The sequence below is a fragment of the Pristiophorus japonicus genome, chromosome 17, assembly GCF_044704955.1.
Source record: "Pristiophorus japonicus isolate sPriJap1 chromosome 17, sPriJap1.hap1, whole genome shotgun sequence".
NCBI classification, from domain to species: Eukaryota; Metazoa; Chordata; class Chondrichthyes; family Pristiophoridae; genus Pristiophorus; species Pristiophorus japonicus.
The window spans coordinates 17,416,362-17,442,201 of NC_091993.1; the positions used below are offsets into that span (position 1 = coordinate 17,416,362).

Consider the following 25,840-nt stretch of genomic DNA (forward strand, 5'->3'; position numbering starts at 1 on the left):
AGAGAAAAAAAGGTAGTTTGGAATACCTATACATTACAAATCTGTAACACAATCTGATGACCTAGTTAATTGTAAGAGTGAAGTCCGAGTGGCTTATCATGATCAGTGCCCTAAGATTGCATTACAGTATTCATAGTGCTCCCAGTTGTTGTTTTCTGGTTTTGTAATATATTTTTCATATATTACTTATATTTTTCATCTCCGACCTTTGTCTTTGTATTTTTAATAACCGCAGGCAAGCTCTGTAGTATGAGTGTCTATCTTCAATCGCCACTGGCAAATTTTAGTTCTGTTTAATGCGCAAAAATGAGTCCTTTGAGTTTGTGCGTTTCAGTCCCACTGCTGATTTCTTTTGGTCTCCAGCTGTATATTTCATTATGGCTACAGGGTTTTGTATCATGTCACATGAAGAGGTTTTACTTTTGCTGAAATTTATGCTCATTAAGGGAAGTTGGCACTCAGCTTTTGATGCTGCACACCCATTATCAGCATCAGGCACTCCTTGGTCAAGTACAGTGTGAAGCAGCTATGCGTGTAGCTCCTTCTGTACTGTTCCAACAATGAACTTTAATCTCAGAAGAGCACGATGAACTGTAACAGTATGATCTTTTTCCAGCTGCCTTAGCAGGTATCCCTGTTTGGTCGATTATGGACGCACAGCTACTGGGAATGGACTATGTCCAAACTCCTTATGTAAAGAATCCTTCCAATGGAGATTTTCATCCTATTGGACTGAACTGAAATCCATAGATTAAAGGATCAGAGTAGATTGTGCTCTCCATCCAGTAAAACACCTACCAGCAAATCAAAATAACTCATTGTCATCTAACCCCTTACTGTGAGGGTGGGGGGTGACTTCAGAGAAAGTTGAATGTGCGATACCATGACAACAGGGGTCAACAGTGCACTCCTTTTACTCCAGGGTGAGACGTGCTATTTTACTGGGATGTTCACTACCCTGTGTACGATACTGGTACAATAAAAATGGCAACGGTTAGACGGCTGAAGCTCTTCCTCAGTCTGAACTGGATGGATTCAGTGTGTGAAAATGTGCCGAAGAACCTTTTGTACTTTTATTGATCTCCGTTTCAACTACGTCGTATGAGATTTGTTATGTTATTTGAACATTTTCGGCCGCTGATCAAATGATTAAAAAGAGGATGCTGCCAATAACGTTGGAACTTGCCTGGTTCTGATGCTGAGAGACTTTCTGTGTGTGTGTGTGTGTGTGGGGGGGGTGGCGGGCGGCGGGTGGGGGGGGGGGCTCTCTAGATAACTGTTTGGAGAAGGAACAACAGATGCTGCTGATGAAGTCAGCTCTGAGTCATGCTCGTGGGGCAGAGCCGGGTCACCTTCTAATTGAGCCTGATGCAGTGTGAAGCTCAGCTGTGTGCACTGCAGATTGATTAGAATGATGTAATCCCTAAAGGTGCAGACTGCAATTTTGTGTGATAACTCTACCTAATTCACATTGGGGAGGAAAAAAACGCTTCTGGACATCTCAATTCAGCAAATAATCAGAGTAGATGGTGCTCTCCATCTAGTAAAACAACTACCAGCAAATCAAAATAAACCCTGCATTGTTAGCACGTTGATAAGTGTGTTTAGTCATTTAGGCTTGTACTGAGGGTCTCATCTGTGCAGTAAACCAAGCTATAAAACCCACTGTCAAGGATCTGGTATAACAACTGAGGGAGACCGTTGTACTGCCACCTTCACATAAATGTGACATGAGTAAAAGATGCCCTTGGGTGTGAGGGCATCTCACACCACTTAAGCTTCATGCTGGCTGCAGTATAACTCCATCCCAGTGTGAAGCTGCAATTTAAAAGCGCCCAGAGGGCCTGTAGGATCTCTCGAGAACTTTGCCAACTTTTTAATGTTCGGAGAAAAGCTGACATTCCAGCTCGTGCTGTTCTAAAATTGTGCTGCTGTGGTGTGGAGCTCTGTGCATGTGTTAGGAAGCGGTCTATTGTCACTGTGTGTCGGCGCTGGTCAGACCCAGGGCACTAAGCATGGTCAAGGGGTTGGTCGAATGTGCAACACAGCCAACAAATGCCCAGTTAGGTCCTTAGCTGCAGATATATGCCAAGGAACTCTGGTAACGGAGAGGCAGGGAGATGTTTGTCAGAAGAATGAGAGGTGATCTTATCGAAACGTATAAGATTATGAGGGGGCTTGACAAGGTGGATGCAGAGAGGATGTTTCCACTGATGGGGGAGACTAGAACTAGGGGGCATAATTTTAGAATAAGGGGCCGCCCATTTAAAACTGAGATGAGGAAGAATTTCTTTTCTCAGAGGGTTGTAAATCTGTGGAATTTGCTGCCTCACAGAGCTGTGGAAGCTGGGACATTGAATAAATTTAAGACAGAGATAGACAGCTTCTTAACCAATAAGGGGATAAGGGGTTATGGAGAGCGGGCAGGGAAGTGCAGCTGAGTCCATGATCAGATCAGCCTACTCCTGCTCCTATTTCTTATGTTCTTTTGTTTGGATAAACCAAGGGTGTGGAACAGAAATAACAGGACCACATAAAGCAGTGAAGTTTGCAAGGAAATTAATAATCATGTCACTACATATGTTTTCAAAATTCTCATCCTTGTTTCCAAATCCATCCATGATCGCGCCCCTCCCTATCTCTGTAATCTTCAGCTTCACAACCCCCCGAGATATCTGCGCTCCTCTAATTCTGCCCCCTTGAGCATCCCTGATTATACTGGCTCAGCCATTGGTGATTGTGCCTTCAGCTGCATCGGCCCTAAGCTCTGGAATTCCCTCCCTAAACCTCTCCGCCTCTCTACCTCTCTTTCCTCTAAGACGCTCCTTAAAACCTACCTCTTTGAGCAAACTTTTGGTCATCTGCCGTAATTATTTCTTTGTGTGGCTCGGTGTCAAATTTTTGTCTTGTAACATGCCAGTGAAGCGCCTTGGGACGTTTTACTACATTAAAGGCGCTATATAAATAGAAGTTGTTGTTTTAAAAACTATTTACAGCAGGATCCAATACTCAAAGGATAGTAATGGATTGGCCCAAAGCATTTAATATGGTTCTGTGCATTTTAAAATTATATCCTCATCCCTTATTATTTTTCCCCTATCCTTGAGGTTTAGATCATTAAACTTGGGGCCCCTGAGATCTTTGGATTTCTTTCCCTGTACCATCAGCTTCTTGAATTTATAGCCCTCCCAGCCGTGTAACAGTTCCCAGTCAAAGAACAGGCAGGTGACCTACGCGCAAGCTTCAACACTTTGAGTGTCATTACTGATGAGTGCTGCTTCTCTGCCACTGTTCCTTCCTTATGGGGAAGGGATTAACCTGCACTCACTGCCTCCCTTTGACAGTCAGCCCAAATTGAAAACCTGGTATGTGGGAAATTGCGGATGTGAGGTCGTGTCCAACCATTTTGTGACGCAAGTTATTCTTGCACCAGCCTGCTGGGCTACTTGCTGCGGCTCAGCTTGTTATTTGTTGCTTTCTGCCCAATTGTTTCATTTGGAAAAATATTAAATCTCTCCTCGGCTTCTGTATTCCATTTCTGACGTCGTTCGAACAATACTCCGTGATTGCCGCCCTTTAATTTCAGATAAACCGACCTACAGAAGGTCTGCAGAAGGAGCTGTCATAATCATTATTAAAATCGCTCTGTAAACTGCTCTTTGTGAGTCTGTACATGAAATCTAAAATCAGAAAGGGGCCATTAATCCACGCCTGAAATCATTCTCGGTGCAAAGCAAATTCATTTCTCTACTGCATATCTTCTAAATTTATGTTCTGTTGGAATATTAAACTGGAAAAAAATTAAAATTAAATGCAGAGTACATGAAATATCTTTATTGTTTCCTGAATATATTAGAAAGTATTGTAATCCTGTTATTGTTGGTCAGGTGTAAGGAAACTGTTGTAGTAAGGTGAGAATTTAATTTATTGGAAACACAAATCATATTGTATTACAATACGGTGGGGGGGGGGGAATTGATGCAAAGCTACTGTTTAATTGTATCAAAATATAAACTGGAGTATGTTTATTACTTTACATCGCACAAAATTGATTTGCAGTCATTTGGCTTCTGTCTACTAATATTAAAAATACTCTTTCTGACTTGGGCACATGAAGCAGATCCGTAACATACTGACAGACCCCTCAGCAGTTTAAAGATATCAGCAATTCATTTTGCAATTGAGAAGTGGTTTGCCTGTAAAATTTGAAGTTGCATCACCCTATAATTTTGCTGTTGAAATCTCTAGTATTCGCTTAAATAAAATACTAACTGTAATTTAAACCCATTTCCTTTTTTTCAAGGCTTAATGTAGAACATTTGCTGAATTGAATACAAATCAGTCGCTTTATTTCTTTTTGTATTGCTAAACCTAAAACTGGTCAGGATGTGATTGCCGTTCACATGAGGCAAAAGGAGCCAACATTTCCCCCCCCCCCCCCCTCCAAAAAAAACCAAAGTCCCCAGCTCCCTGATGGTTTGGTGGGTGTGAACTCTTGCTGGTGTGGTACTGCAGTACACAGACCAGCATTGATTATAAGATAGAAGAATCCGATGAACGCCATTCTGCTCACCCACCTATCCAGAAAAACCCTGCAGTTTCCCCACCAGGACATGCGATTGTTTCTTAAAAGATCCTGGGCTTTTTTTCCTCCACAAGTCTGCCAGAATTCCATTCCATGTGTTGATCACTCTTTGTATGAAGGACCGTCTGATATAAGTCATAAATTTGCCTTTTGCCATTTTTAACCTGTATTTCCTTTTACTTTCATGGTTTAGTGATGTTCCAGATTTGTCTTTTCTATACAGGCTACAGTCCTCTACCAGGATTACCTCTTCGTTGTCTCTTCAAGGCTGAAAGGCCAAAGTTTCACCAATTTTTCCCTCAAACTTGGACTCTTAGCTCTTCGCTGAAAGGTGTCCTGGGCTTAGATGTCTCTGTCTCTTTTATAACTTTGTCAAATACTTTTTGGAAGTCAAGGTGCAGAATGTTGAGGCTTTCCATAGGCCACTTGGGATATCACCTCCTCAAAAAAAGTCAAGGAGGTTGGTCAGAGGATTTTCCTCTTCTGAATCCTTGTTGGCTGCTCTTTATTAGAATATCATAAAGTAATCCTCACTCCTCACGTGCAAGCCTGATAATTTAATTATTCTACCTGCTATTGATGCAAGTCCAACAGGCCTCATTTGTCGTCTTTTTTTAAAACCGACATCAAATCAGTATTTCAAATCTATGGGGACCTTACCAGCATTCATCTTTCCCTTTTATAATTGCCAGTGCCTTCCCAAATCTCATCCCTTGTCTTGCTTAGTACTTGGGAATGAATACCTTCCATCCGTGGCGATTGATTTGCTTTTAGCTTGTCTGGGAGTTCCAACTCATTTATGTTGAAGTCCGTAATTCAGCTTGGATTATGGCCATGTCAGATGGCCATATTACTCACATCTTCCCAGTAAATATTTAGAGGAAGTAGTAATCTAGGTTGTGCTGAATTAGGTAATCTCAGCTAGAGGAGCTCTTTGAGGTGGTATAATTGGCTAGTTACCCCCTTTAGCACTCCATAATTGAACAGCCTGGCCATACTGTGCAGTCTCTTACACAAAGAGTGGTTCCTTCTGTAAGGACCCTGTGAAATGTTTTAGGATGTTTTACTAAAGAAAGAAAGACTTGGATTTATATAGCGCCTTTCACGATCACTGAACATCTCAGTGATTTACAGCCAATGAAGTACTTTTGATGTGTAGTTACTGTTTTAATGCAGGAAACGTGGCAGTTAATTTGCGCACAGCAAGCTCCCATAAACAGCGATGTGATAATGACCAGATAATTTTTTTTTTGCTTTGTTGATTGAGGGATAAATATTGGCCAGGACACAGAGGATAATTCCGCTGGTCGTCTTTGAAACCCCCCAAGGATCTATCCTTGGCCCCCTCCTATTTCTCATCTACCTGTTGCCCCTTGGCGACATCATCCGAAAACGGCGTCAGTTTCCACATGTACACTGACGACACCCAGCTCTACCTCACCACCACTTCTCTCGACCCCTCCATGGTCTCTACATTGTCAGACTGCTTGTCTGACATCCAGTGCTGGTTGAGCAGAAATTTTCTCCAATTATGTACTGGGAAGACCGAAGCCATTGTCTTTGGTCCCTGCCACAAACTGTATTCCTTAGCCACCGACTCCATCCTTTCACCTGGCATCTGTTTGCAACCTAGGTGTCATATTTGATCCTGGAATGAGCTTCTGGTCACACATTCGCGGCATAACTAAAATTGCCAATTTCCACCTCTACCATTTCCCGTCTCCGCCCCAGCCTCAGCTCATCTGCTGCTGAAACCCTCGTCCATGCTTTTGTTACCTCTAGACTTGACTACTCCAATGCACTCCCACATTCTACCCTACATAAACTTGTCATCCAAAATTCGGCAGCCCATATACTAACTCGTACCATTGGCTCCCAGTTAAGCAACGCCTCAATTTCAAAATTCTCATCCTTGTTTACAAATACCTCCATGGCCTCGCCCCTCCCTATCTCTAATCTCCTTCAGCCTCACAATCCTCCTGAGATATCTGCGCTCCTCAAATCCTGATGTCTTGAGCATCCCTGATTATAACTGCTCAACCATTGGTGGCCGTGCCTTCAGCTGCCTGGGCCCTAAGCTCTGGAACTCCCTCCCTAAACCTCTCCACTTCTCTCAAGACGCTCCTTAAAACCTACCTCTTTGACCAAGCTTTTGGTTATCTGCCGTAATTTCTTCTTGTGCTCAGTGTCAGATTTATTTGTTTTGTCTTAACACTGCTGTGAAGTGCCTTGGGATGTTTTACTATGTTAAAGGTGCTATGTTAATACAAGTTGTTGTTGTTGTTGAAATAGTGCCATGGAATCTTTTAAGCCCACATGAGAGAGCAGACGGGGTCTTGGCTTAACGTCTCATCTGAAAGACAGCACCTCGGACAGTGCAGCACTGCACTGGAGTGTCAGCCTTGTGCTCAAGTCCCTGGAGTGGGACTTGAACCCACATTGCCACGGCTGACACTACGTTAAATGTGCAAAATAAATACAAGTTGTTGTGGCATGTAACTATGTCCCATCTGAAATCCATGCCTTGAGGGGAGGAGGTGAAAATATTGTCGAATAAAGAAAAACATTGAGTTTGATTGCACATATTCAAATTTGTTCTGTGGTCTCCAAAACAGACCTAGGGACCATTTTCAGAGTATTTGTGACTTCTATCTGTGCCGAAGGTATGATTTTGTGACTGCAAGGTGCTGCCTTCTAACAAAATGCCCCAGTTGTGATTGAAGAGATTCAATGTATTGAACCTCTCAACCAGTATGTACTTTCAGAAAATGTTACTTTGCTGCAAGTAAAGTAATCGCAAGAATCCTCCTCAATCGCCTCCTCCCAGTGGCTGAAGAGCTCCTTCCAGAGTCGCAATGCAGATTCAGCCCACTAAGGGGCACAATGAACATGATCTTCACCGCGCGTCAAATTTAAGAGTAATGCAGGGAGCAGCGACAACCTCTGTACATGGCCGCCTTTGACCTCACAAAGGCCTTCGACTCTGTCAACCGTAAGGGATTATGGAATGTCCTCCTCAAATTTGGCTGTCCTCAAAAGTTTGTCACCATTCTCCGCCTGCTCCATGATGACGTGCAAGCCGTGATCCTGACCAATGGATCCACCACAGACCCAATTCACATACGGACTTGGGGTCAAGCAAGGCTGTCATCACACCAACGCTCTTTTCAATCTTCCATGTTACAATGCTCTATCTCTAGCTCGCCCTCAATAAACTCCCTGCTGGAGTGGAGCTAATCTACAGAACAAATGGAAAATTATTCAACCTCCGTCGCCTCCAGTCCAGATCCAAGATCGTCCCATCCTCTTGTCATTGAATCACAGTATACAGACCACACTTGCGTTTGCGCACACTCGGAGGTCGAACTCCAAACCATCGTCAACACCTTCACCAAAGCGTACGGGAGTATGGGCCTTTCACTAAACATCCGTAAGACAAAGGTCCTCTACCAACCTGCCCCCGCCACATAGTACTGCCCTCCGATTATCAAAATCCATGACGAGGCCTTGGACAACGTGGACCATTTTCCAGACCTCGGGAGCCTACTGTCAACAAGGGCAAATGTCCAACACTGCCTTCAGTGCGCCAGTGCAGCCTTCGGTCGCTTGAGGAAGAGTGTGTTTGAAGACCAGGACCAGTACCAAGCTCATGGTCTACAGAGCAGTGGTGATACCTGCATTCCTATATGCTTCAGGATCAAGGACTATATACAGCAGGCACCTCAAAGCACTGGAGAAATACCACCAATGCTGCCTCCGCAGGATCCTGCAAATCCAGTGTCGGTGTTCTTGCTCAGGCCAACATTCCCAGCATCGAAGCATTGACCACGCTTGATCAGCTTCGATGGATGGGCCACATCGTCAGCATGCCCGTTACTAGATTCCCAAAACAAGCACTCTACTCAGTGCTCCGACACGGCAAGCGAGTCCCAGGTGGGTAGAGGAAATGCTTCAAGGACATCCTCAAAGTCTCCTTGAAAAAGTGCAACATCCCTACCAACTCCTGGGAATCCCTGGCCAAAGACCGCTCAAAGTGGAGGAAAAGCATCCGGGAAGGCGCCGAGCACCTCGAGTCTCTTCGCTGGGAGCACGCGGAAGCCAAGCACAAACAGCAGAAGGAGCGCGCGGCAACCTAAGCACCCCACCCACCCGGCCCATCAACCACCGTCTGCCCCACCTGTGACAGACTGTAGGACTCATCAGTCACCTGAGAACTCCTATTAGTGTGGAACCAAGTCGTTGACTCCGAGGGACTGCCTAAGAAGAAACGAGAAAGTTTGTGGAAGAATTACTTAATACGGTTTTGATCTGTAGTTAAATGCTTTTATCATACCGTTAGAAATATAAACATACTGGGAAATGAATATGGCAAATGCTTACCTGACATTATAAATACATAAGCATTGTTTTGTGAGAAGATCAGAACACTGGGAGAAGGGGCGTAATATCGAGTGGGCCAGTTATACTGTGAACCACGTACAGCCCGACCCGTGGCAATCTGGCCTTCATCTGGCCCAGGCAACTCCATTCTAGATGTGCTTATAGTTCTTATTCGCTGGATTGTCCTGCTTGAGGTTTGTAGGTCTAGGGGTTTTGAAAGCATAGCTGTCTCATTGATGGACAAATAAATCAGAACGCCAAGGTCTGTTAATGTCAGAAACTTGCTGTGCAGGGTGTATGTAAATTAATGTGAATGTGGATTTAAACTTTGTATGTGGCCCTTGAGGCTCCATGGTAGGCGCCTCCGCATTTCACAAAGGCTAAAGGTTTAAACTGCTGGCCTTGTGGTTAAGGAATAGGCAGGGTAAGGAGGCTAATGCATTGAATTGTAAAGACAAGTCTAATTTGGGGCTTTTTGATTGCATCAAAATGCCCCAGTTATGTTTCTCATTAGAAAGAAAATTCATTTCATTGTTGATGCGAGTTTTGTAGAACAAATGGTGATCTGCATTTATTGATGTGCCAACAATTCACAAGGATTATCTGATCGGGCCAATTGGCGTTGTGTAGTGGAACTGTATTACCCTGAACAGAGTATTAAGAGTACCTTTGAAAAGTTTTATGTAGAATGGGGAATTGTGAGCAAATACATGTAGTAATAGCATTCAATTTCATTCGGATAAGGTTTTCAGACGAGCTGCGTGTTTGTTAACAGAAAATTCTCAGCTGGTATCTTTCCTGTTAGGAATAATATATTATTTAACGAGGATTTCATGAGTCTATGCAGAGACTGCCAACCAAGCCATTAGCTTAACCATTAGTCTATCCTACAAGCTGTGACATTGATTGTGAGAGTTGTATAAGAAAGGCCATTAGGATGTTCTCGGTCCCATGAATGTGACTAGTTTTTCCTAGTTACAAAGCCTCTGTACAGAACTGAGATATTCTGCTCACATCACAAATGTAACCACTTCATTTCCAACTCTATCTAGGTGTCTCCTGCTTTCATCAACAGAACTGTGAATTGCATTGGTTGCTCAATGGACCTTTACATAGGTCAGATTTATTGAACATAGTACAGCAAAGTATGTATAATTGAGAGGATCTGATCTGTAACCTCCTGTTGGACGGAGTATAAATCAAGAAATAATGGAGGCTTGTAAAAAAAGGAACGGCAATAATCATGGGCGATTTTAACCTTCATATTGATTGGACAAAACAAATTAGCCAGGGTAGCCTTGAGGAGGAGGTTACAGAATGTATCCGGGATAGTTTCCTTGAACAGTACATTGCGGAACCAACCAGGGAGCAGATCTTGGATCTGGTACTGTGTAATGAGACAAGTTTAATAAATGATCTCCTAGTAAAGGATCCTCTAGGAATGAGTGATCATAACATGGTTGAATTTCAAATTCAGTTGGAGGGTGAGAAAGTTGGATCTCAAACCAGTGCCCTAAGCTTAAATGAAGGAGACTACAAAGGTATGAGGGCAGAGTTGGCTAAAGTGAACTGGGAAAATAGATTAAAGTATGGGATGGTTGATGAGCAGTGGCAGACAGTTAAGGAGATATTTCATAACTCGCAACAAAAATATATCCCAATGAGAAGGAAAGATTGTAAAAGAAGGGATAACCATCCGTGGCTAACTAAGGAAATAAGGGATGGTATCAAATTGAAAACGAGGGCATACAATGTGGCCAAGACTAGTGGGAGGCCGCAGGATTGGGAAACTTTTAAAAGCCAGCAAAGAACACTAAAATAAAATGAGAGGGAAGATAGATTATGTAAGTAAACTAGCACAAAATATAAAAACAGATAGTAAGAGTTTATACAGGTACATAAAAAGGAAAAGAGTGGCTAAAGTAAATGTTGAACCCCTAGAGGATGACACTGGGGAAGTAATAATGGAGAACAGGGAAATGGCAGAGATGTCAAACAAATATTTTGTATTGGCCTTCACAGTTGAAGACACTAAAAACATCCCAATAGTGGATAATCAAACGGCTATAGGGAGGGACTTGATACTATCACTAAAGAAATAGTACTCGGTAAAATAATGGGACTAAAGGCGGACAAGTACCCTGGACCGAATGGCTTACATCCTAGTTTCTTAAAAGAAGTGGCTGCGGAGATAGTGAATGCATTGGTTGTGATCTACCAAAATTCCCTGGATTCTGAGGCGGTCCCAGCGGATTGGAAAACCGCAAATGTAACGCCCCTATTTAAAAAAGGAGGCAGACAAAAAGCAGGAACCTATCGACCAGTTAGCCTAACATCTGTCGTTGGGAAAATGCTGGAGTCCATTATTAAGGAAGCAGTAGCGGGACATTTGGAAAAGCATAATTCAATCAAGCAGAATCAGCATGGTTTTATGAAAGGGAAATCATGTTTGACAAATTTGCGGGAGTTCTTTGAGGATGTAACGGGCAGGGTGGATAAGCGGGAACCAGTGAATGTGGTGTATTTGGATTTCCAGTAGACATTTGACAAGGTGCCACATAAAAAAGTTACTGCACAAGATAAAAGTTCACAGGGTTGAGGTGATATATTAGCATGGATAGGGGATTGGCTAGCTAACAGAGAGTCGGGATAAATGGGTAATTTTTCGGTTGGCAAACAGTAACTAGTGGGGTGCAGCAGGGATCGGTGCTGGGGCCTCAACTATTTACAATCTATATTAATGACTTGGATGAAGGGACCAAGTGTAATGTAGCCAAGTTTGCTGATGATATAAAGATGGATGGGAAAGCAAATTGTGAGGACACAAAAAATCTGCAAAGGGATATAGACAGGCTAAGTGAGTGATCAAAAATTTGGCAAATGGAGTATAATGTGGGAAAATGTGAAGTTATCCATGTTGACAGAAAAAATAGAAAAGCAAATTGTAACGTAAATGAAGAAAAATTGCAAAGTGCTGCAGTACAGAGGGACCTGGGGGTCCTTGTACATGAAACACAAAAAATGAGTATGCAGGTACAGCAAGTAATCAGGAAGACAAATGGAATGTTGGCCTTTATTGCAAGGGGGATAGATTATAAGAACATAAGAAATAGGAACAGGAGTAGGCCATACGGCCCCTCAAGCCTGCTCCGCCATTCAATAAGATCATGGCTGATCTGATCATGGACTCAGCTCCACTTCCCCGCCCATTCCCCATAACCCCTTATCCCCTTATTGTTTAAGAAACTGTCTATTTCTGTCTTAAATTTATTCAATGTCCCAGCTTCCACAGCTCTGAGGTAGCGAATTCCACAGATTTACAACCTTCTGGGAGAAGAAATTTCTCCTCGCCTCAGTTTTAAATGGGCGGCCCCTTATTCTAAGATCCTGCCCTCTAGTTCTAGTCTCCCCTATCGGTGGAAACATCCTCTCTGCATCCACCTTGTCAAGCTCCCTCATAATCTTATACGTTCCGATAAGATCCCTGCTCATTCTACTGAATTCCAATGAGTAGAGGCCCAACCTACTCGACCTTTCCTCATAAGTCAACCCCCTCATCCCCGGCATCAATCTTGTGAACCTTCTCTGAACTGCCTCCAAAGCAAGTATATCCTTTCGTAAATATGGAAACCAAAACTGCACGCAGTATTCCAGGTGTGGCCTCACCAATATTTTATATAGCTGTAGCAAGACTTCCCTGCTTTTATACTCCATCCCCTTTGCAATAAAGACCAAGATACCATTGGCCTTCCTGATCACTTGCTATACCTGCATACTATCCTTTTGTGTTTCATGCACAAATACCCTCAGGTCCCGCTGTACTGCGGCACTTTGCAATCTTTCTCCATTTAAATAATAACTTGCTCTTTGATTTTTTTTCTGCCAAAGTGTATGACCTCACACTTTCCAACATTATACTCCATCTGCATAATTCTTGCCCACTCACTTTGCCTGTTTATGTCCTCTTGCAGATGTTTTGTGTCCTGCTCACACATTGCTTTTCCTTCCATTTTTGTATCGTCAGTAAACTTGGCTACGTTACACTCAGTCCCTTCCAAGTTGTTTATATAGATTGTAGATAGTTGGGGTCCCAGCAGAAAAGTCCTGCTACAACTGTACAGGGTATTGGTGAGGCCACACCTGGAGTACTGCGTACAGTTTTGGTCTCCGTATTTCAGGAAGAATATACTTGCATTGGAGGCTTTTCAGAGAAGGTTCACTAGGTTGATTCCAGAGATGAGGAGGTTGACTTATGAAGATAGGTTGAGCAGATTGGGCCTCTACTCATTGGTGTTCAGAAGAATGAGAGGTGATCTTGTCGAAACATATAAGATAAGCTGATGTGGGGGCTCGACAAGGTGGATGCAGAGAGGATATTTCCACTCATGGGGAAACTAAAACTAGGGGACATTGTCTCAGAATAAGGGGCCACCCATTTAAAACTGAGATGAGGAGGAATTTCTTCCCTGAGAGTTGTAAATCTATGGAATTCTCTGCTCAAGAGAGCTGTGGAGGCTGGGTCATTGAATATATTTAAGGAGGAGATAGACAGATTTTTGAGCGATAAGGAAATAAAGGATTATGGGGAGCGGGCAGAGAAGTGGAGCTGAGTCCATGATCAGATCAGCCATGATCTTATTAAATGGCAGAGCAGGCCAAAGGGCCAGGTGGCCCACTCCTGCTCCTATTTCATGTGTTATGTTCTATGTGCTCCTAAATGGTTGCCTTGGGCATCTCTGCACACCTGGCAGTGACGTGCAACCCCATCACTTGATTTAATGTTGCATCGGTTACACTTTGGGCTCCTTGCATTACTTTATATTCCTAATTTAAAATATCTGGGATATTTTCTACAGGGTAAACAGTGAACCTTCTACTGGAAAAAATATAACCACGTGTCCTCTCCAATATAACCAGAGCTCTCCAAACAAAGAGAAACTCTTTGGCAGTCAGGCTAAAAATTAGAGTTCGTACTTATTGAGGAGCAAGGTAGTATAGAAGCAAAAATTAATCAACCGATTTATTTTAAAAATGCCTTTAATTCTTGCCACTAATTTAAAACTCTTTTTGCTGGATCAAATTAACAAACATTTGAAGTAGATTTTATAGGAGCACATGCTGTTGAGCTCTCAGAATCTTGCCTCATCACCCTGACCTATACATGCAATGAAAACACTGAACCAAAGGACGAAGATGTCAATACTTTTGTGGTAGAATATAAGCGTTAGGAGAGGAGTAGGCCATTTGGCTCCTCGAGCCCGCTCTGTCATTCAGTAAGATCTTTGACCTCAACTCTAATTTCCTGCATTATTCCCCCATATCCCTTGATTCCCTTAATATTCAAAAATCTAGCGATCTCTGTCTTGAATCTACTCAACAACTGAGCATCCACAGCCCTCTGGGGTATAGAATTCCAAAGATTCAACACCCTCTGAGTGAAGAAATTTCTCCTCATCTCAGTGCTAACTGGCCGACCCCTTATCCTGAGACTGTGACCCCTGATTCTAGACTCCCCTGGTACTGTCTGCTACTGAGGAAAGACTCAATATCATCTTTTGGTAGCATGGCTTCTTTTATGTCAAGCTAACCCTAAAACACCAGTGGTTTTCTGTACAACTTGAGACCATAAGACTTCGGAATGGGGATCGAGAGTGGGTAGAGTAGTGCAGCTAGAAACGGTATAAATGGTGTAGAATCACAGCCATGGGTTGGGAGATGAAGGGAGCGATCTGGAGGGTTGAGCTCGCCCGACTATAATGGCTGCGAATTCGCCACCCGTGTTGAGACCGGGGTGGCCGGCATCGGTGGCATGTGGGAAACGCGCTCGCAGCTCCAGCCCGCCCTCTCGAAGCAATTTCCGCTGGATGGGGCTTGTTAAACCCACCCTGCGAGGTTCCCGGCCAATTAACAGGAAGCGGGTCTGATGTCGTCATTTGATGACGCGTCATCAGTCGGTTTCCTTAAAGGGACCATGCCCACATTGATTTTGACATTTGTTCTGTCACTGTTCCGCAGCATTGAGGTGCTGCAAACACTGACAAACACACAGAGGTGCACGGCTGCACCCAGGCTCTCCCATCATTCCCTCCAGATGCTTATGGAGGGAGTCACAGCATGCAGGGAGGTTCTCTTCCAATCCAATGGGCGGAAGGGACCTCCTCAGGACACCAACGCAGCCTGGTTGCACATTGCACAGGAGGGCACAAGCAGGTACCTGTCGTCTGGAGGACCTGGCTGCAGTGGCGCAAACCTTTCATAGATCACGAAACGTTACTGCAAAGCCACACTCAACCTCATCCTGTTGTGCCACTCATCACATCCCTGTCTTCCCTACTCTACCCCTGCACATCCTTACACCAACTTACCTTGCACCTCCACCCATTCTCTTGCTCTCTCGCTCTCTTTCTCGCTCTCTCTACATTATCAGTTCCCCATCTCAGTAGCCACCCCTCACACTCGTCTTCATCTATGTCCAATCATACCAACTAACAACACACAAGGGTAGCCACTTGTCCTTTAGCCAGTGTTCATGTAAAGTTTATGTTGTTGTGTTGTCAAAGATTGAAATCTTTATTTTCAATACTTTCTGTTCTTGGATAGATTTGTGGGCACCTTTGGAAGTTGCTTAGTGAGTTGTTGTGAGTGGTAAGACATATGAGTACCCCCCAAAATGGCGATGAGTGTGAAAGCAATGGCTTGGGCATTGCAAGGATGTTTTATGGAGCTGTGTGGTGCCAGCCTGGCGCATCATGTGGCAGCCAGGGTGTACGGCGTCGAGTGAAGTAAATGTGGCCATAGTGAGGCCTTCCCTGGCCTCCCAGGCAGCAGTGTGATCGGGTGCTGATGCCCTGTGTCCTGTACAGCATCAGGTGATTGCGGAGAAGGTTGGTGATGCTGGTGTGTTTAGTGATGTTGGTGTTGGGGCTGATAGTGGTGGGATTCTGAGGACCAAGGTGAGATTTTTTTCAAGGGTACTGATGCTGCTGGAATAGATGGCAGGTAAGGTTGAGATGGTAGAAGTGATCTGTCAGTGGTCCAAGGAGATGACCGTGAATAGAGAGTTCACTGCAAACACTTCCAGACTGCATACAGCTCAAAGGTTTCCTCCAAATCCTGAAAGCTTCAGCTTCTGACATTGGAAGGTGAACAGCTGTGAAATGGTAGCTTTTCTACCACTTTTGCAGCTGTCAACTAGAAAGTAATGGAGATTCATGGAGAACCTGACTTCACTTACCTGGCATGTTCCCCTAGGGATGGCAAGCTCATCAAAAGGTTGGTAAAAGTGTAAGTGCCTGCTTTTAATCCTCTTGAGTAGCATTCAACTACCTGTTAACTACCTTAATTAACTGGCCCACCGCTTGGTGTCCGGTCTGTGATACCCAACAATTGAGAACCTTGCACGGAGCCGTGTTCAGAGCGGACTGCTTCCCTGCTGTCAATTGGCCATTTTGACAGCGGGCCTGCCTCCAGACCCGCACTCGCAGGGCTGGGAAGATTCGGGCCACGTGTGTCTCTTCTGCAGCAAAGCGTCCTTTGTAATCTTAGTATGTTGGCCGGGAGTATATGTAACATTCAGGGCTAGAAATTTGGTATCGCCCGCTCTGAGGCAGTGACGCTAGCTTTAGCGCCGGACGATATCCACAGCCTTAAAGTGGGCTATTCGGTTGTATCGCCCCAAGAGGAGAGTGGAGCGCTAAGAGAAACATTCCACACTCCTCTTCGGGCACTAATGGAACAATAGCGCAGGAAGCCTACTCAAAGTTTGGCACTAGGATGCCGGCATATTAAAAAAATCTTGTTGAAAAATTCAATAAACCTCACCCACATTTCCCCACTACTGCAACAAATAAATAAACGTTGAAAAAGTGAAATTTCAGCACTTGCCTTGCACTCTGGATGATATCCCCTGCCGGTCTCAGCACCAGGCACTAGTCCAGGCGAAAGACTGAATTTTGCAAACGCGGTGCTACGGGGGCGTTACACCCTCGGTGATGTCGACAAGTGGGCGGTGCTAGCGAGCGCAGCGCAAACCGTCAGTGCCGCCGCTAAACCTTCACTCAAGTTCGCGGTAGGCGCTGACAGCACGGCACTGGGGTGGGAGGTGCTTAGCGCCTCTCTGGGGCGTTGACAGGTGCTGCTAACCAATTGAATTTCTAGCCCTCAGTCTTTTTTAATAAAACTTCAAGGCCCCGAACTTGGTGGCACTCACCGCCGGCTGCCGCCGAGTTTTTAGGGCGGTCTCCCCTCGGTGCCAGTTTCCACTGGGCCTCCCGTCGGCGGGAGGGGAGGGGCACTAGGAACCGCCCGCTGATGACCGCTGGCGCACGCAAGTGTCCTCCCGCCCGCCGAGCTGCCAGATTCCTCCAGGCGGGAGTCGGCGGCAGCAGGGGGAAGGACCGCGGGAGGCAGGTCTAACCCCAACGGTAAGTATGAAGACCAGCAAAAAAAAAAGTTAGTAAACTTTTTTTTAAACAGTGATTCAGGTGGATGGAGTCTCCTGAAGGTTCTCCAGTGGGTTTTTTTGTGTGTGAATTTTTATTTTTGTGTTTCTCCCCACATTCAGTTGTTTTTTTTGCCACCAGGCAGTCTTAGTAGATCTTTTTGAGGAATCTCCCTGCCAAAATACTGCCAGATCTCTCGGCAGTCCTTCGGGTAGCACTTGGGCGGGCCTTAGCTTTGACCAAGTTCAGGCCCCAGGTGTTTGACTGTGTGTTGAAATCATCCTTGGCATGTAGGTACAGGACTGCAGCCTTTTGTCTATATTCTGACACAATTCACATTCCTAACAGATTATTCTGTGCGGTTTGTTGGAAGTATATCTGCTAATGCCTTATACTGTCTGACTTGGGTGATGTAGTTGGTAGCTTTTCAGTGTTTCTCTGTCCCTTCATATGCTGTTGTCTCCCTTGTTCAATTTGTCACTTTCTAGTCAGCCATTTCAAGCCACATTTAAAAAGAATTGCCTGTGTTCCTTCTACAACGGTATATGGTATTTATTTGAGGAATGGAGCTATGGTTCAGGGTCAATCTTGCCTTGCACCTGCCGTAGAGCTTGTTCTCATCATTCCTGCTAATATTTTGGTGCCCGCGGGCCTTTTCCAGCAACATTTTGCAACTTTGAGTAACGATTGTGCAGCCAAGGTCTTCAGAAATATCTGGCTTCGTGTAAGCGCTTGCAGTCGGTCGGACAAAAGGACTTCGAAGGTGGATGCTTCAATCGTTTTCCACCCTTGTGTTGCAACTTTGGGAAATCTGTTGTTTCTTGTTCAGTCTTAATAAATTTGTGTGAATGACTCTTTGCCGCTGTCTCGGTGCTGATGCGTTGCAATAAAGTTAGTGTAACCAATCACTTTCCTAAAAATCAATCTCAGTGGGGGCTTTGGGAAATTAATGTCTCTTCAAAATGCATTTGTTCCTGTAAAAAGTAATTGCAAGTTCTGTTATTTTCCCCATGTTGAGTAGCAATTTTAGCAAAAATTACGACATCCCACTGCATTCGAAAGCGACAACTTCCCAAAGTGTTTGTTTTTTTTTGAGTTTTTTAGTAGTGTGAAATTGGGGAGTAATCGTGTGAGTGAGAAACTTTCCTGTGAAGTGTCTGCAAGCGTATGGGCCAAACTTCCACTCGCGTGACAAATTCTAGTCTGAAACAACATGAGAGTTGTCTAATTATTAAACTGCTGCGCTAATGATGCTGCCTTGTGTTTGTAGTACTGCGAAACTGTTCTAAATGTTTACCTTGCGTGAATTGCTTTGCCTTTTTTTATGGTAGTATGATTAAAAACAATGTGGTGTATTCTGAATACATTTGGCAATAATACAATCAGACCCGTGTTTGACTTCTCTAAAGAGACTTGTATGCAGGCACTGTACTATCAAAGACATTTTAACATAGTCAGTAGGAAGATTTGTTAAATCACAAGCTTTTTTTTTGTTCCAGACTGGAGCGTTACTCTTTGAGCTTGTGTGAACTTGAGTCTTGTGAACCACTGAGCCAAACAACTTCAGGCCTGTTTCCACTGGTAAGATCTGCTGCGAACTTTCAACAGATTTGTACTTCGATATATATATATGTTATACTGTTTAAACCGATTCAGCAAAATCTATGGCAATTAAACTAAGCGAGTCCTGCAGGATTACAGAGTACGTTTGTTAACACTGAGCTCACTGTGACTTTACTCATGTTTGAGGTGCATCTGCTAATAATTCATTGATTCCTTGGTAACTAGTGACATACCACAGCCAATTCAAGCTTGTAGGATACATTTGCTTGCTTTACAGAAATTGAAACCGTGTATACAAGTACTTGTGTAGGCAAAACTGCCTCATAAAGGGGTTCGAGAGCTTTGCCTATGGCTATAAAGAAAAAAGAAAGACTTGCATTTATATAGCGCCTTTCACGACCACCGGATGCCCCAAAGCACTTTACAACCAACAAAGTACTTTTTTTAAAGTGTAGTCACTGCTGCAATGTAGGAAACGCAGCAGCCAATTTGCGCATAGCAAACTGCCACAAACAGCAATGTGATAATGTCCAGGTAATCTGTTTTAATGTTGTTTGAGGGATAAATATTGGCCAGGACAACTCCCCTGCTCTTCAAAATAGTGCTTTGGGGTCTTTTACATCCACCTGAGAGGGCAGGCGGGGCCTCAGTTTAAAATCTCATCCGAAAGACTGCACCTCCGGCAGTGCAGCACACTCCCTCAGTTCTGCACTGGAGTGTCAGCCTAGATTTTGTGCTCAAGTCTCTGGAGTGGGACTTGAATCCACAACCTTCTGACTCGGGGGAGAGTGTTACCCACTGAGCAACGGCTGACTCGCCTTATATGCATTAAGGTGCCATACAGTGTGGCATTAAGCTTATACAAGTCAGGAAAGCCCCAGATTCAATTCCCAGTCTGTACCGAATTAAACTGATCCCAATTGAGTGTTGCAGTTGGCCTCAGAACCCCAAGGTTAGGAACAGGTAAAAACAGCTGCCAAGGTTCCTGCTTTTGATTCCTATCCTGTAATTCCCCCGGTGTGAAATGTGCATGGACATAAAATGTCAGTACTTTGTCTGAAAACAGGTGAGTAGACCGCTAGCAATGCCCTTCAGGAAATAGGACAAGTCAAGTCTTGATTTGAGAGGGTGCACTTGTACGTCGACTTGCAAGTTATTGATTAAGGGTTTTTTTTCTCGTGCAATCATACAGCAAATTACCAGCTACCATCTCAAGTGATTTGTTTTTGTTCTGACTTTTGTGCGCAAAAATGCAGTACTCAAGCAGCACATGTGCCTCGCACAAGTGTAGAAATTAACAGGGGGTTGTTGCACCGTGCTAAATCCTTTGCTCTATTCATAAGCAACGAAGAAAAAATGTGCAGTGAAGCCCTGTACTGTACCCGAGACATGCAGTGTATACATCGAGCTCGGAGATATGTGCGGTTACAGTAATTAGATTGCTTTGGAAAAGAGACTCCATTGGCACAGATTAATTACGAGAGAAGAGTGTGGAAATGCAGCAATATGGACAACCGGAACTCACTAGCTGTATCACATTATTTAACAGCATGATAGTAATGGGCTGTGCCTACTGTACACTGAGACACACGATAAAAGACTGATAAATTCGTGTTGCATGACAGGTGGGGGCAGAAATGGTTTGTGCCTGACCTTAATTTATTTAGGCTAGATTTAAGGTTTGTTCCATACAACATAAATAGTACTCAGGAGGCAATCAAGGTTCCAGAAAGAACAAGTGACTATCAGTTCAACCTTTCCTACTGTTGGCAGAGTCGAGACTTTGAGAAAAGGTTTGCAGCAGTACAGTCCAGCTAGATTAAAGGGCGGTAATACTGCCTCATGAGCATGAACCTGCACCAAGTGAGTAGTATTGACTAGTGGTCAGATTTGAGGAGGAGAGTAGTGGAAGCGACAGAATGCTGATAACTCAGCACATGGTCCATTTTGGCCAGCCTGAGCAAGCTATTCCTCACTCTTTACATTTCTAACCAGCACTGTTGTTTTTTGTTCAAAGATTTGCATATATTGACATTGTGTAAAAAAGCATTTCAATTCGAACATTGTTACACAGAATGCTTGAGAAGCTTCCTTGATGCATTATTGAACCAAAGTCCTTCAAAAGAAATCTTTGAGTTATAACAACATACTTGTGTCGCAGCAGCAATATGTGCAGCATTTTAAAAAGTAAGGGATTTCAACTCTGTCATTTCACTTCTGGGACCTGGGCTTAAGTCCAACATAGACTTACAGCATGGAAATCTCTTTTCTATGCTGACTGTAAGAGAACCAAGTAAAATGATTATCAGTCTATTTCCTTTTGGCACAAGTGCACAGCATTGAATTGCGCAGAGTTCAGCATCAAGCTTAGCAATCTCCATCAGAGACTGGGATGGCTGATACTGGGCAGTAAGGCATGCTCTTCTCATCTTGGAAAGGGAACTTTACCCTTGCTCCTAACCCACCATACACCTTAATCGTTGAAATTGTTACTGGAGCCTGGAAATGACTGTTGCCAATATAAGAGAACAAACATTTAATGTGTTCATATGATCAGCTTCTCACGGAGCAGCTAACCCAATTAAAATAAATGAGCGAATGCCTGCCTTAAAATAACAAGAAAGTTGTACAGATGCATGAAGTCTTCACCTCCCAATATGGCCAGCTACAATTGCTAGTCTTGGACGTCTTCAGACGAGAAACTAATTTCAACTCCCCACCTCGATAGCCAAGAATATTTTTTCTTTGAGACCGCTGTTGACCATGAGAGATGAAGCTACATCTCCATTCATCAAAACAAAAGATGGAGAAGATGTGATGGGCTTGTCATTCTGTCCAGATACAGGGTGAAGGAGCTCCTGTTCAACTGCTCAGAAGACAGGGTTAACAGCACTTTCTCAGAACTTGCAGCTTGTGGTTTTCAGCCACAAGCAATTGGAACCATGTGATTGTCATCTGGTGACAAAATGCTGTTAACGATCTCTCCAAGAAAATTAAAACAGCTACATCATTTATTTTGTTCAAAATAGGAATGATGCTCACTTATGTAGGCATATTCCTCTTGAAAGTACAGATTTTTATTTATTTTTTTACAATTATCCCTTTCTTCACCCTGTCTCCCACTCCCAGGCCTGGATTTCACCAACGGAGGCGAGTTCGATGCAGGCGGCATTGGTGCAGTGTGGGAAACCCACTTCGAAGTGCAGCCCTTTCCCAACTCACTTGGTGTAGGCTCACGCTCATGAGACAGCATTACCGCCCTTTAATCTAGCTGGACTGTACCTCTGCGAACCTTTTCTCAAAGGCTTTGACTCTGCCAACAGTAGGAAAGGTTGAACTTTCCCTTTGATCTTCCATGGCTGGGGCTTGTTAAGCCCGCCCTGCGGGTTTCCCGGCCAATTAGCTGGAAGTGGGTTTGATGACACTGCAAACACGGACAAACACACAGGTGCACGGCTGCACCCAAGCTCTCCCATGACTCCCTCCAGATGCTTATGGAGGGAGTCACAGCATGCAGGGAGGTTCCCTTCCCTTCCAATGAATGGAAGAGACTTCTCCAGGAGACCAATGCAACCTGGTTGCACATTGCACAGGAGGGCACAAGCAGCGATGTCATCAGGAGGACCTGGCTGCAGTGGCACAAACCTTTCAATGATCTCGGTAGATCACAAAATATTGCTGCAAAGCCACACTCAACCTCATCCTGCTGTGCCACTCATCACATTCCTGTCTCCCCTAATCTAGCCCTGCACATCCTTACTCACACCAACTTAGCTTGCACCTCCACCCATCTCGCTCGCTCGCTCTCTCTCCATCAGTTCCCCCTTTCACCAACCACCCCTCACACTCGCCCTCATCCTTGTTGTCCAATCATTCCAACTAACAACACACAATGGTAGGCACTTGGGTCCTTTAGCCAATGATCATGTATAGTTAATGTTGATGTGTTGTCAAACTTTGAAATCTTTATTTTCAGGACTTTGCATTCTTGGACAGATTTGTGGGCACCTTTGGATGTGAATTAGTGAGTTGCAGTGAATGGTGAAACATGAGGGAAACCATCACAATGGTGATGAGTGTGAAAGGAATGTGTTGGACATTGCAGGGATGGTGCCAACCTGGCGCATCATGTGGCAGTCAGTGTGTACAGTGTGAAGTGAAGTAAATGTGACCATGGTGAGGCCATCCCTGGCCTCCCGGGCCGCAATGTGGCCAGGTACTGATGCCCTGTGTACTGTGTGGTATCAGGTGATTGCGGAGAAGGTTGGTGTTGGTAGTGATGTTGGTGTGTTTAGTGATGGTGTTGGGGCTGATTGTGGTGGGATTCTAAAGACTAAGGTGAGATAGTTTCAAGGGTTCCGATGCTGATGTAATAGATGGCAGGTGAGGTTGGGATGACAGAAGCGCTCTGTCAGTGCTGAGTTTGCTCCAAGGAGGTGACAATGGATAGAGAGTTCACTTCAAACACTTCCAAAGTGCATGCAGCTCAAAAGTCTCTTCCAAAACCTGAAGGTTTCAGCTTCTGACATTGGAAGGTGTGAAATGGTAGCTTTTATACCACTTCTGCAGCTATCAACTAGCCAAAGCAATAGAGAGTCGCTGAGAACCCGACTCCATTTACCTGGCGTAAAACCCGAGGGACGGCAAACCCATCAAAAGTTTGGTAAAATTGTTAGTGCCTGCTTTGAATCCTCTTAATGAGCATTTACGTGCCATTTCATAATAATTACCTGTGCCACTGCTTGCTATTGGGTCTGCTATCTGAATGCAGATTTGACAGCTGAGAAACTTACACGGAGGTGGGTTCAGAGCGGGATCCTGACCCACTGTCGATCAGAGCCATTGTGGCAATGGGCCCGCACTCACATGGATTGGAAGATTCCGCTCCTCCCAAGTCCTGGTTAGCTGGATTAGCAGATGTAATAGTGAGTCTAGCGTGCCTGCCGCTGTACTGTTATGCGTGGGAAACAGGGCCAGATGTCACTGGCTAGAAATCCTCAGCTGACCACTGCTCAGCCTGCCCACGGACTGAATGTCAGGCCTGGTAGTGGAGCACTACCCTTGAATGTGCAAAAAATTACATTTAACAGATTGGTAGAGCAATACTATTAGCAATCTTCTCACCAAAACTGCCAAGTTAAGGAATGCAGCTCTTTTGGTGGCCTCCATCTGCTTACTAAATATATATTTTTTAAACTGTAGAGCCTGTGGTTCCACATGTACGCTGACGACACCCAGTTCTGCCTCACTACTACCTCTCACGATCCTTCTGCTGTCACTGATTTGTCACGCTGCGTATCTGACATCCAGACCGTTCGCAACCCTGGCATCCTCTTTGACATCCTATGTGAACTTTCGATCACAAGACTACCTACTTCCATCTCCATAACATCGCACGGCTCTGCTCATCTGCTGCTGAAACCCTCATCTTTGCTTTTGTTACCTCTCGACTTGACTATTCCAAAGCTCTCCTGGCCAGCTTCCCATCTTCCACCCTCCATAAACTAGAACTCCTCCAAATCTCTGATGCCCATATGCTATCTTGCATCGTCCCGTTCACCAATCACAGCTGTGCTCGCTGACCTACATTGACTCCTAGTCCGGCAACACCTCCATTTTAAAATTCTCATCCTTGTTTTCAAATCCTTCCATGGACTTGCCCCTCCATACCTCTGTAACCTCCTCCAGCCCTACAACCCTCTTGAGATTTCTCCTTTAATCCTGGTCTCTTGCGCATTTCCGATTTTAATCGCTCCACCATTGGTGGCCGTGCCTTCAGTTGCCTATGCCCTAAGCTCTGGAATTCTCTCCCTAAACGTCTCTGCCTTTGTATCTCTAGCCTCCTTTAAGACACTCCTTAAAACCTACCTGTTTGATCAAGCTGTTTGGTGACCTGTCTTAATATCTCCTTATGTAGGTCGGGGGATGCAAACGCCCATGTGAAGCACCTTGGGGAGTTTTACTACGTTAAAGGCGCTATATAAAGTTGTTGTTGACGAGAGAATGGATATGTATGGAAACTAGAGGTTTCCATTCATTTAAATGTTCCCTGCTACAATTTCACTTTCAACTTGTATCCGGCAGTAACACAAGTATTCACATAACTACCTAGTCCAGCCTGAACAAGAAAAGCAGTTAATTATAATTAAGAAAAGCACATTTTCAAATGAAGTTTGCTCAAACAAAAGATTAATTGCATTAACTACTTTCCACTATGGCTATTTATTATCACTCAAACTTGTTAGCTGTTATTAATTAACTGTTATTACTCAGATGCCAGAAATTCTGTTGCCTCTGGGACTTTTTGTGCAAAGTTGTGGTATTTTGTGTCAGCTTGGCTCTGTGGTGAATAAAATTGCTTTGGAATGTACTTCATAAATGCAAGTTCATTTTTTGGGGGCGGGGGTAGCAGGTCCCAGTTGATGTAGACATGATAACGGGATGTCACATGGTGCTAAATTACAAAAACAACTTGCATTCATATAAAGTTTTTAACATAGAAAAACATCCCAGAAAGGCATAAACAGACAACAATGGGTGCCAAGCCAAAGGGGGAGATGTGAGGAAGCTTGATCGAAGAGGTGAGTTTTAAGGAAAGTTTTAAAGGATGAGAGGAAGGTAGTGGCAGAGAGTTTGAGAGGGAATTCCAGACCATGGGGCCTTGACAGCTGAAGACACGGTCACCAGTGATGTGGCAAAAGAGGGAGAGGAGGGGTGCACAGAAGGCAGGAGTTAAAGGAATGGCTAGTTTGGGGGAGGGGGGGGGTGTTTGTAGGGCTGGAGGAGGTGTCAAAGATATGGAGGGGAAAGGTCATTAAATATGATTGTAAATTCAAAGCGTGTGGAGATTGGGAGCCAATGTATCATCATC

The 25,840-nt window shown here is 44.3% G+C and overlaps 1 protein-coding gene across 3 annotated transcripts in view; it reads left to right on the forward strand.

Moving 5' to 3' along the window:
- sema6d (semaphorin 6D) overlaps nucleotides 1–25,840 on the forward strand; it is a 277,313-nt gene that overhangs the window by 53,267 nt on the left and 198,206 nt on the right. For all 3 annotated transcript variants that reach the window (XM_070858433.1, XM_070858436.1, XM_070858434.1), the window contains exon 2: nucleotides 18,906–18,987. The gene's annotated coding sequence lies outside the window, so the exon portion shown is untranslated. The remainder of the gene's footprint in view (nucleotides 1–18,905; nucleotides 18,988–25,840) is intronic.